Here is an 11,900-nt window from a genome sequence, read left to right as displayed (position 1 = left end):
ACTGTTTCTTACGGAAGAGGATTAGGGCCACACATGAAAAAAATATATATAAAAAAAAAGTTCTGACTTTTTCCTCAGAGAATAAAGTCAGAACTTTTTTTTTTTTTTTTTTTACTTTACTTACCACATGTGTGCCATAATCCTCTTCTGTAATTTCTTCTATTTCTTTTTTCTTTCTTTTTTTGTGGTGCTGGTTTGTTAGGTAAGCTAGCTATTCCTCCCTGTTGCCCATATTTGTGCCAAGTGTGAGAGCGTTATCCATCTTTTCATCTAACTCTGCCTGTCAAACCACTCCAGAAACGAAATAACAAGATGAGCATTTAGTTGCTTATTTTCAGTGTAGGCCTATCAGTATTTACCTGACTAATAAAAGCAGCACTTTTTCTGAATCCAGTACAATTGTGCTAATTTAGTTCAACACTTACTATGGCTTACAGATACTACACTCTACACTCTGGTAAGAATTAGCCATTGATATATATAGTTTCCTACAGTTCGACATGTTGAAGGCATCACAGCTGGAAATCAACTCAAATGTCTTTGGTGTCTGGTTTGGAGATGTTTATTTACTCGAAACAGTGATTGGACTTTTATTCCACATTGAAATAGTTAGATTGAGTGATAGTCTTCAGAATCCTCAGTAGCTACCAGTGTGGTTCAAGAATCCCTGACGAGAGCTGTTTTGCTCCTCCTTCTCTCCCCTCTGTGAATACTTGGGCGATCTTTTCCAGGCAAGCCTCCACGCAGGTTTTAGCTGTTCTCTCAGATGCACAGCCATGCGCGGTAAAGAATAATAACATGTCAAAAGGAGCTCACAAGCAGCACCGCACACAGAAAATGGAACACGCCTGAGGGTGGAAAAAAACACTAAGAGATTGCTCGCAGTGCTCTTGAATTTATTAAGTGCCAAGACCCCTGCCTATACTGCTCAGGATCTGGGGACAAGAAGTCCAAAAAAAAACACACAAAAAAAGTCTGAGGCATGACTTCCACGATGACCTTGATACAAGTTAACTGCACCGGAAATAGTTTTATTATCCCCTTATAATTGCATTACTATAAAACATTGTTTTGCTCAAACCATTTTCATCTCTGTCTCAGACTATAAAAAGCAAGATCTGGATTGCATTATCATTTCATTTCTATATAATAAATCTGCTCTCTTCTCCGAGATAAACGTCTGGTAAGATTTGGTCTTAGTCTGAGGTGAGGAAAAATAGAAACAAGACACAGTATGAATGACAATGTCGCCTGCAAGAAAACATGCTGTTTAATCTTACTTTAATGTGCATCTGTGTGTGAACAGGTGTTCCTGAAAAGCACTTTTGCCTTTTCTTTTATTTGGAAATTGAAGACGTGTTCTTGCACCTTTTTTTTCTGTGGATTTTGGCTAGGTCTCCGATCAGTGAAAACAACTTTCCCTAAACCGTCACAAGTCTCTCGTGCCATTCGTTACATACCACTGCTCAACTTGGATTTAGAAGGGCCGGATCAACCTAACCCCTTTAGAATCTACCCGGAGGGGAAAATGACATAACACTAAACACTGAGGGGGAATCAACACTAAACATTGAGTCACAGCCTGGTAACCTGCCTAACACCTAAGCCCTGTCTCAACACTATCACAAACAAGCCGGGCTCCTCATCAACCCACTGAACCAGGAATAGAACATTTGCGTCCTCGCTTGTGTGATGGCCCCGTCACGACTACACTCTCCAAGTGCTCCTTACGGCGTCCTTTTGTTGCAGTCTGAATGGCAAAAATGACCTCATTAAACAAAAGCAAGATAGTATCAAAATATTGGACATATACTATTCAAAACTGTAGCTGAAATAGGTCTTACAGTACATGTACGTATTTCTTTATCAAACACAGGTTGAAGCCTGTTTCCATATTGCACAACGCAAACAGCAGTCACAGACAAAATTAAAAAAACATCCACAACACATATTGTATATCTGTGGTGGGATTCTCGTCAAATGGACCAACAAAAAACACATGAGAAACACACACACACACACTCACACACACACACACACACGTACACACACATCCCAAGGCTGTAGAAGCGTCCGGGCATGACAGCTCACGCTGCCTCTCCATTATTACGTCGTGTTACGATTAATAATGCATGTTTCCTGACACCTTAATTACCTCCGCCCACACCCTATGCACACAAATACATACACACACAGACACACACACTCATAGAGACTTTCAGTCAGCACCAACTCTATTACATCAACACACACACTCTCTCCTTGCGTAAGGGGAACACATCAACAGTACCCATAACACTGGCTGAGGTACTTGGAAGTAACTGCAGCTGTCTGTCCCTGAACACACACTGCAGGACTGGCTGTTTGCTCGGGCTGTCACGCACCCATAGCGATCCTGTCACACTGACTCAGCGCTCAGTGAAATGTGTGGCATTGAGGACAAAACCTGTTTCCTGCAGGTCTGACTGACTGGGTTATATTCGGTGCAATGAATCACTATTCAAAGAAATCGTGCATGGCTGCAATCTCAATGGGACATTCAACCCGGAGGCTGAGATCTGTTAAAGGTATATGTACCGATGATGTATGTAATGACGAAGGCTTGCCAGTTTGATACCCCTTCAGAAAATGTTGGTGAACATTTGGCTGGTGCAGCTCCAGGAAACAGCAGGGAGCTCCTCCTTGTACTTGAGGATTCAAGACTGACTGACGTCATTCATTCCCACTGGATGCAATCCTCATGCACCTTGTCCACCTTATCTGAAGTCGAACTGATAGCAAAAACAGGAAGCACACATCGATGTGAATTTAGCCCCATAGACATCAATCCACAGCGGTAGTTTCTGATTTTTCTGGGAAACTTATGAGATATCTTTCACTGAGACTTTCCCATTCTGAGTGCTGAAAAGTAGTTTTGTACAGTAGGGGAGAACGGGGTAATCTGAGCCACTTTTTACATTTGCTCCCCTCTAAGCGAGCTAAAATGATTTATCACTTAAATTTACACATTTCCCATTAATTCAGGATGTTTCCTAGAAATGGGCACTAGCATAATTTTTTCAAGACAAAGGGCAGTGAAAATATGATTGTTTTAAAAAAAGTGAAGTGAGACAGTGTCTCACTTTCCCCCACAGCATTTGGCTCACTTTCCCCCACCACCACAATTTGAGATAAAACTACCTCCCTTAGCATTTCAGGCTAATCTTTAGCTAATATCATCACATGGTTTTTATATGTTGGTAGTTCATCAACACGTATGATAGAAGTTTTTCTACGTGAATACATTTGCTTTGGCACAACAGTTGATTAAGTTGACAGCAAGAAAATGTACTTTTACATGCAAAATACCTATTTTGGTGAAAAAAACATGCTTACAACATCACCATGAGGTCTTCTCTTTAAGGGCCATGGGGAAATGAGAGGGGCTTGAAAACATATATCTGAAATGACCACAAATGTTTTCCGTTGCCTAGATACAGGGTTGGCTCACATTACCCGATGCCTCAGATTCCCCCGTTCTCCCCTACAGCGTGTTGTCCGAAGGCAAAAGTGATTATGGCTGTTCTTAGCGGCCAAACGTCTAAGGCGAGGTGGAAAGCGAGGGGGCGAGATGTGATAATTGTTCAGATGTGGGGATAACAATGCACGATTCAGTACAATCTCTCCTCTGAGGCATTTATAGCATTGCACTTGTTTTTTTACATAAGTGACGGAGGTAGTTGTGTGAAAAAAGAAGAATGAGATCTTCGGATTCTCCATTGTTTCTCACTTCTGCCCACATGGTGAAATCATTGCGTGAAGTGGGTGTGAATGTCGGATTGTCCGTTCCGGAAAAGGTACAAAAATGTCCAGTTCCAGCCTCCTCAATTCCCATTTCAAAAAGGAGGTAGAGGGGTTTAAATGTAATGTCAAGTCCAATAGTATATTTAATCGGAATCTCTTTACCTTTGAAAGAAGAAAATACTGCAAAACTATCTTCTTGGTAGACATGTAACAACCGACTTTTCCAAAGAATCATTCTATATCCATCGTTCAGGAAGGTGGTGATACAGGTCTCAGCAATAGATATCTCCAATCCTTCGCAAATTGCTCCAACATGTGTGTACATGTAGATAGATGATGATTAGTGAGAAGTTTTGAAATAATTCAGAAGACCTCAGAAAAAGATGTCTTGCAAAACTTCTCCAAATATTTGAAGTTCTGGATCAAAAGTTTCAAGCTTTTCAACAGTTGAAGACTTTTCATAGAAATAATTCCCCCACATCCTAGTCAACTATCTCCTTAATTAGAAGGTTGTACCATCATGATACACGAGGGACTAAAGCCTATGAATGAATTCCTTTGAAAGATTTTAGTGCCTGTTTCAATAACATCATGTGTACTTCTTTATGATGACATTCTGCCGCTGAAACTCAAACACAAACTTCATGAATGTTAACCCACATTTTCAACATCCTTCAAAACTGATGAAACGCCAAGAAACGCCAAGAAACGCGAGGCCTAATTTTCAGCAGCCACGGAGTCTGGAGTTAATGGAGCAATGCGTTGCTTTCATCTTTCTCCTGTGAGTTGCAACGCAATATCATATCATTAAAAGCTCTACGTTAGGTAATTTGTGAAGAGTGACAGGTTGTTGTTGCTGGCGGAGTAGTAAGTGTGTGTGTGTGTGTGTGTGTGTCACACAGACACAAACACCTTCTTGGCTTCCCCTCCTGCTCCTTGCTTTCTCTTTCTCCCGCTGGCTTAGCCCTGGTTCAGGCAGTGTGTTCCAATGCATGGGAAATAATTGGTCATCCCTTTCATCATGGGATTATGGGAATAAATCTCCTTTTGGAGCCGAGCGGCACTAACAGTCATTGAAATCCTGTTACATGGAGTATTATGCTGCAATTAATTGCTTTTTCAAAACGCTAAGCTCTTCTCTCCCTCTCGTGTTTGCACACTTTGATAAATTCACTACCGGTTGACTCACTCTGAAAAAGAGGTTGGGGGTTATGGGACTTGTAGAGGGGATTGGTAACAAATTAGTTTTTTTTTCATTCTTTGTCGATTTAGATCTGGCTCACTCTCTCACCAGAAGTGTCCTTATGGTGATCACACCTCTTGTGTTTTGGCCTGAGGATGTACTTTGTCTCCTGGCTTATTGAAATGAAGAGGGATTGAGGATCTGCTCGCTCGAGAAGAAGCTATGATTTAGTGGAGGTGTGTCAAAAGCAGACAGCCCTTTTGAAAAACAGATGTAGTTTATCATTCATCAAACCGCACGGAGGAGATTACTGTAGGATGACACTTTTATGTGCCATCCTATACAGTGCTTAAGGTAAAAGAACACTTTAAACTGCGCAATTCAAGTAAAGTTAAGCCAGTGATTGTGGCTTTGGAGATGGCAGACATATTGTGTTTGACTTTATGATTTTGTAAGGACATGTATGAAAGGTCTTGCCAATCTGATGGGTTGCCAAATATATTTCATGCCAATATTTGTGTAACACTCAGGATCAATTGTAATTTTTGTGTTGACATTTGAAATTTTGCATTGACATTACCATTAGCTTCAGCTGTACTTCACTCATAAGTCAATCTTAACATGCTAACAAGCTAAAATGTGCCAGCTACACATCATCATGTTAGCATTATCCCCATGAGCATGAGAGAATGCATTAGCATTTAGCTCAAAGCAACACTGTACTTTGTGAGAGTGTGTGCAGGTAGCTAGCACTAGCGTGACTGTCTTGTTTTATCTACATTGTTTCACAGCTTTGTTCATCTTGATCCAGAATCTGATCTAAAGTCTTTCTCCTCTACCTCCCTACTATCCCACCCACCTCTTTGTCTCAGCTATGCAGTCAGTATATGGCACACTCACTTCTTGTTTCCTTTTCCTCAATCAAGTGTTTTCTAATTCCACTGAGGGTGACATCATGGGCTGGGCTGGGCTGAGTGGAGTGGAGACAGCTTGTGTAACCTCAGTGATGGGCTAGTGGCAGTATGTTGGTGACGTGTATGTTGAGGGTGCACGCACGCACGCACACACACACACACACACACACAGTGAATACACAATTGCCATCCACTTCCTATTAGCAACAGGAAACCCCTTGAGTCATCTTGGAGTGGCACTCTGAGTGTAAGGCTAACTATTTCAGTGAAATCATGTGTTAAAGAGTGACGTATAAAGACAAAGTTATGAAACAAAGTTCTTATGACATGTAGGGAAGTTGCTGATCTTTTCAAGTGAAATTCTGCTATCCTGGTATATGCTTGATCATGATTCCAGAGAAATTGTGTCATCATATAAAGAGGATATACTCTTTTGCTATGGGTTTCATGGTTAAAATTGCATTTCCTTATTATGCTTCAGTGCAGTGGAATTCTTAGTCCAAAGTTAATCTAATCAAAGAGAAGTGAATTTAAAGAGTATTTCCAGCCTGCTGTATATAAGAGTTTGGAACATATCATTGTAAGGCCCACTGTTTGTAGAGTAAACCAATCCATCTTATCTGTCTGGTTTCATTGTTTGTGGTGTCTGAACGTTTGAGGGCCACAATGGAAATGAATAAATAGGGTTGAGATCTGTGATCATTGTATCTACCAAAGTGCAGAGTTACAGAACAAATGGGTTTTTATCAAATATTATAAATGAACTGGTAAAATTTCGAAATCAATAAATGGTATTGATAGGTTGGGTCATTATAAACAAGAGTTAAATAAAAAAACAGTAGAATAAGTAAAGTACAGATCAAACCAACAGATTGCAATTTCAATTCCTTCTGGTGGAAATTTGATTTGTCTCAGAATCACCACCCAGAGTAAATGCATTATTATTTTCATTACAAAAGTTGTATCTTTGTTGGCTGGTTCTTTGAAACCTGGTATGGCCACTGCACTTGAACACAGTGCCATTGTTGAAAAAATATTATTTTCAGCTGAAGCTTTACAACTTCCCAGAAGATCTTTAGGGAAGTATGTGTGCTAAGTAGCCATATGGTGTTAAAATGACAACTCCCCTGTGTGTGAGAACAAATATTTTCAATCAATCGGGAACCATGCGCATGTTCCCATGTAAAAGCAATAAGTGGCCATGTGCTGTGAAATATGAGCACTGCACAATTGAAAATGTGTATTGGACTGGGTTTTGAATTGCACAAATCATTTGTGTTGCTAAGAAAGTCTCCAGTCTAACCAACCAGCAACTCAACCCAACAGATCAAAGCAATTGTGATAGACAGATTGGGCTAACTAGAAGAAAAGGTTGGGCAGACTTCAGTCTGGACTCCATCCACATGAAACAATCCTCCATCTCTGCTCCTGGTTTGATTGATTGTCTTTGAGGTCAGACTGGGTTGTGAAAATATAGAGAGTATTCAGTAAAGGTGGTTTAGGCGGGCTGATGACTAATTTTGGACTGGAGCGCAACACACGAGTTCATGCAGTTCAGTGTCAAGGAGCTTAATGTCAAGATCTACAGAGGAGTGACGAGTCTCGTGAGACCTTTTTGTGTTCGAAAGGCAGCATCTACACCCTGACAGAGTAGAAATTCTTTCATTTTTATTGCTTGCATACAATTGAATATTCGACGGCCCACCTCTATCTCCCACACTCTAATTCTACATTCATAGCAAACTGTCAGCTGTTTAAAGACACAATGATAATAGCAGACATCCAGACATTTGCAGAAAACAAGTTGAAATTTGCTAAATTCATAGAAGAAAAAGGCATCAGCGTTCAGAACTATATAGAGGAAGAAGATGGACTTGTAAAAAAGACAACTGCATACAGAATGCTTACTTCCTTCTTATCCCTAAGTGACAAGAAGGAAGTAGATGCTTAGACATGCAAAGTTTAGCTGTAATTACAATACTTAACGTAATTGCCATGGTTTTGCATATTTGTGTGTCGCAAACGATGATCTTGTGTCCTTGCAGAGATGAACATTTTTGAAATACGACAACCCTAACCAGTCAAAAACAATTCCGCCACAACAGTTCAATAGCATGGCCGCAAGCAGAGCAGGAGCCAAGACTGAGGTTTCTCTTCCTGCTTATATGCTTGCTCACTGATTAAACACCTGTGCATGATCGAGTGAGGCAGCACACATGCTCATAGCCTGGTGCTACCAGACCATCGTACTTCATTTCATTTGTACAGAAGGTCTGGAACTGCTGTAATTGGCAAACGTTCACTCACTTGGAGGCGGGTGTCTGTTGAAGTTTAAAACTATTGGATCTGCTCAGTGCCACTCTGGATTAGCCAACCAATCGCATAACGTTTGGACTGCTTCTGACGGTGCGTTCCAGTTGTACAGGGAACTCGGAAATTTCCGACGTCACTACATATTGTAGTCTATGGATCTACCGGTACCTGGCAACGGTAACTTACTAGAGCCTAACGTTTAGTTATTTGGATGAGAAAGGTTGTAGGCGTCCATACTTTCCCGAGCAGATGCACTGGAACACAGACAGGTCGGAACTCGGAACTACCAAATCGGAAATTTCCGAGTTAAGGAACACAGCATTCAACTGAAACTGGAGCGCGACTTCGACGTCTTCGTTCTCAGCCACTTCCTCTGTTCGCTGATTGGACACTCAGAAATTTGTTCGAGCATAATCCCACTAATACGCCCCATCCCCAGACTGACTACTGAAGGGAAAATGAAATTTGGGCAGAGGTAGGTGGGCGGGCAGAGCCAGGCTAACATGCTCACTCAATCAGAGTGAAATTAAAGAGGGAAAAAGAACACACCAAGAAAATACACAAAAGAAGCCCATAAGTAACAAATGTGCAATGTATATCTTCAGGACAATCATTGATCAACGTGATTAAATAAAAATGACTTATCAAATATACTGTTACGTCACATTGTATTGGCTACCATATTTAACAGCATAAAGCTGGGAAAACACCGCACTGGCCCCCTGCGGCGGTTGGCCGCTTGAACGCAGGAGGCTCGCCTCTTGGTCATATTGGGCCATATTCACCACAGCCGCCGCCACCGGCCGCCTCATCGAAGGCGGCGGTTGACCGCGTGAACGCAAGAGGCTCGCCGCTTGATCATATTGGGCCATATATTCCTGACGCCGACGCCGAGATCAGACCCGTCACACTTACGGTGCAACAACAACAATAACATGGTCCAGCTGTGCCAAAAAATACAGGCAGACATCGGCTTACCTGAAAGTGAAAGTGTGCCGGGTCTGGCGGAGGACAACACCGGTGCTTCGCTGTACTATATTGGAATTCCACACGGACACTGCCGTCAAGTTTGGGTTCATATTATCCTCTGGAACAGCACACAGCTGGGTGAGTTTCACTATGCTAACCGGCGCTATCTTGGCTAAAGTACAACCAACAGCTAAACAGATGCAAAATACACATATTTGCAGAATGTATTGGAAGCCCAATGTCCTCACTCCACACGCCCACCTCGTCTTGCAGACCACCAGGCAATCTCAACGCTGATTGGCTATCGCGGCGACGCCAAAAAAAATAATAATTTCATCTTCTGCGTTCGCCGCACATGTTGGCTGCGCCGCAAATGGCAGAGCCTTCGATTCACGCGCTTCGATGAGGCGCGGCCACGCGCCGCGCAAGCGCCGGCCGCTGGATGCCGATTCTTGGGTGGACGCGCGGCCACGCGCTAGTACATTGACTTTGTCAATTCGGCCGATTCGAATCAATTCTGAAAAAAAATATATATTTTTTTTTTTCATTCTTCATGGAGCCTTTACAAAAATTAATAGATTTCCACCATAAATTGATGCCGAAAAGGCACAGATCGGTGGATAAAAATCCACCAGAATGCAGGAAATTAAAAATTTCGGGGGGAGCACTCCCATAACCCCCACCTATAATTTATCCCCCAAAAATGTTGAAGCGAAAACTAGCCATTGTACGCAGTTTATATACTTACTTGGATATGTTCTTTTTATTTTTCGATTAAAAAGAAGGTATGTCAGTCTGGCCCTTAGTGTGATTATCATATCGTAGAGTGGCCCTTTGTGAAAATGAGTTTGACACCCCTGCTGTAGGCTGTGGGTCCGTGTGAAAATATACAGTACAAGTGGCCTTTTTTAAACGAAATGTCACAGTTGGAAAAGCACAGGTGTAAACAATGAATTTAACTACGGCTGAATTCAATTTAGCTGCTTCAGTTTCCGGGTCCTGTTTTGACAGTGTCATGGGTTACAAAATATATACTCTCAAAATGTCTTCCCTGTTGCCTATTTAGTTTAGAAGTAAAACGCCACTCTTTCACATCATCTTAAATATTTGAAACATCCCTTAACAGCTCTGTCAGAAACCAAATGCTGAAAAGGAACAAAAGTGCACTGCTTTCTCCTGCTGCCAACTGGCAGAGCAGACAGTATTTTAATTATTGGTTTGGATCATCTCCTCATAAGGCATGATCTATCTATCATCAGTATCCAATATCTACAATAGGAGATTGGTGAACAAAGCACCAGGCTAATCTAAGCCTGTGGTGAGGATCATTAAAGGGTTGTTTCATTGGGGGGTTTTCTATTTCAAAACGTTCAAATCAAGTCTTGAGGTAGGCGGTCAAGCTGCCCGTCCTAATTGTGGTGACTAACTGCATATCTGACTGGATTTCTACTCTCAGTTCTACGGCTATGTTCAAAAGCAGCTACGATGAAGAATAATTAACAGCGATGGCTGGCTGTCAGCCAGATCAGATTGAACTATTCTCAGAGCAGATCAATTCCCAGCCTCTCTTTACCGCTGGTGGTGAGTGACTCAGCTAATTATAACAAGGGAGAGCATTGCCCTGAATACTGGTTTCTCTTCTACAGTTCACTGGCATGGAGATGCTGCCACACTTCCACACAGGCACCGTATACACACACATAACACACACCCACATACACCATGACGTACACACTAGCTGTCCAGCTCCAGTATGCTATGCTACAACCTGCAGCCCATGCCACATAAACTATCTTGCATAAGAGTGGCGTACAGCCCACACATGTAGTATGGAGTGACCTTGCAATGATCCAGTGTAAATTCGTAATTCCATTGGAACAAACTGTCATATGCCAACACTCACAGTGTTTATCACAGCCAATACAAATAAGTCAGCTTTTTCCAGTGTACACTCAAACACTGTGTCACACATAAACAACCGACAAGGATGCATCATCTCTTTGATGCACTGACACACGAGGTCCGGACTATTGTCAAATAACAATACATGTTTGTTTTTTCCCAGGGTGACTGTTCATCCTGCTTTTTTGAACTTCTTAAAAAGAGAAATAGAGAGGGAGCGAAAGAGAGGAAACCTGTTCCTGTGCCTGCTCGACGACATGACAAACACAAGCTCACAGGGACGCACACACATACATCAATCAGTCGGTGAGTCACCTTTTTCATAGGACGGACGACCACTTTACAAAGAAGGAATGTGAGGCCTAAAAATAACAGGCCATCCGTTCTGTGGAATCCACAGCTATAGTTCGTGTTTTGGACGCGGCCTGCAGAGACAGGTTCACATGACCTTTTGAGTCAAGCTGAGCCGAGTTGCCATGACCTGGTTGAGTGTGTGACCTCTTGCGGAGTGAACTCTGTTAGGAAATGTAAAAAAGAAATGGTTTGGAACGGCGTGCTTCTGTTTGGCAGGAGGGGTTGTGCAAAAGAGGTGTAATAGTGTGTATATGCACACACACACACACACACACACACACACACACACGCTATGGCCAGCTGGTGCTCTGTGTTGTAGCTCAGTAAGCCCCTGCTGCTGCCACTGTGCTTGTTCGACACAAAGCAGTGGAAAAAAGAGAACCCTTGCGTAACACACACATGGTCAGGCGTGTGTACAAACACACACACACACACACACACACACACACACATCTTGCACAGTTATACCTTACACTAATCAT

The sequence above is a fragment of the Ammodytes marinus genome (assembly GCF_949987685.1).
Source record: "Ammodytes marinus genome assembly, chromosome: 17".
Lineage (NCBI taxonomy): Eukaryota > Metazoa > Chordata > Actinopteri > Uranoscopiformes > Ammodytidae > Ammodytes > Ammodytes marinus.
This window is presented reverse-complemented; position numbering follows the sequence as displayed.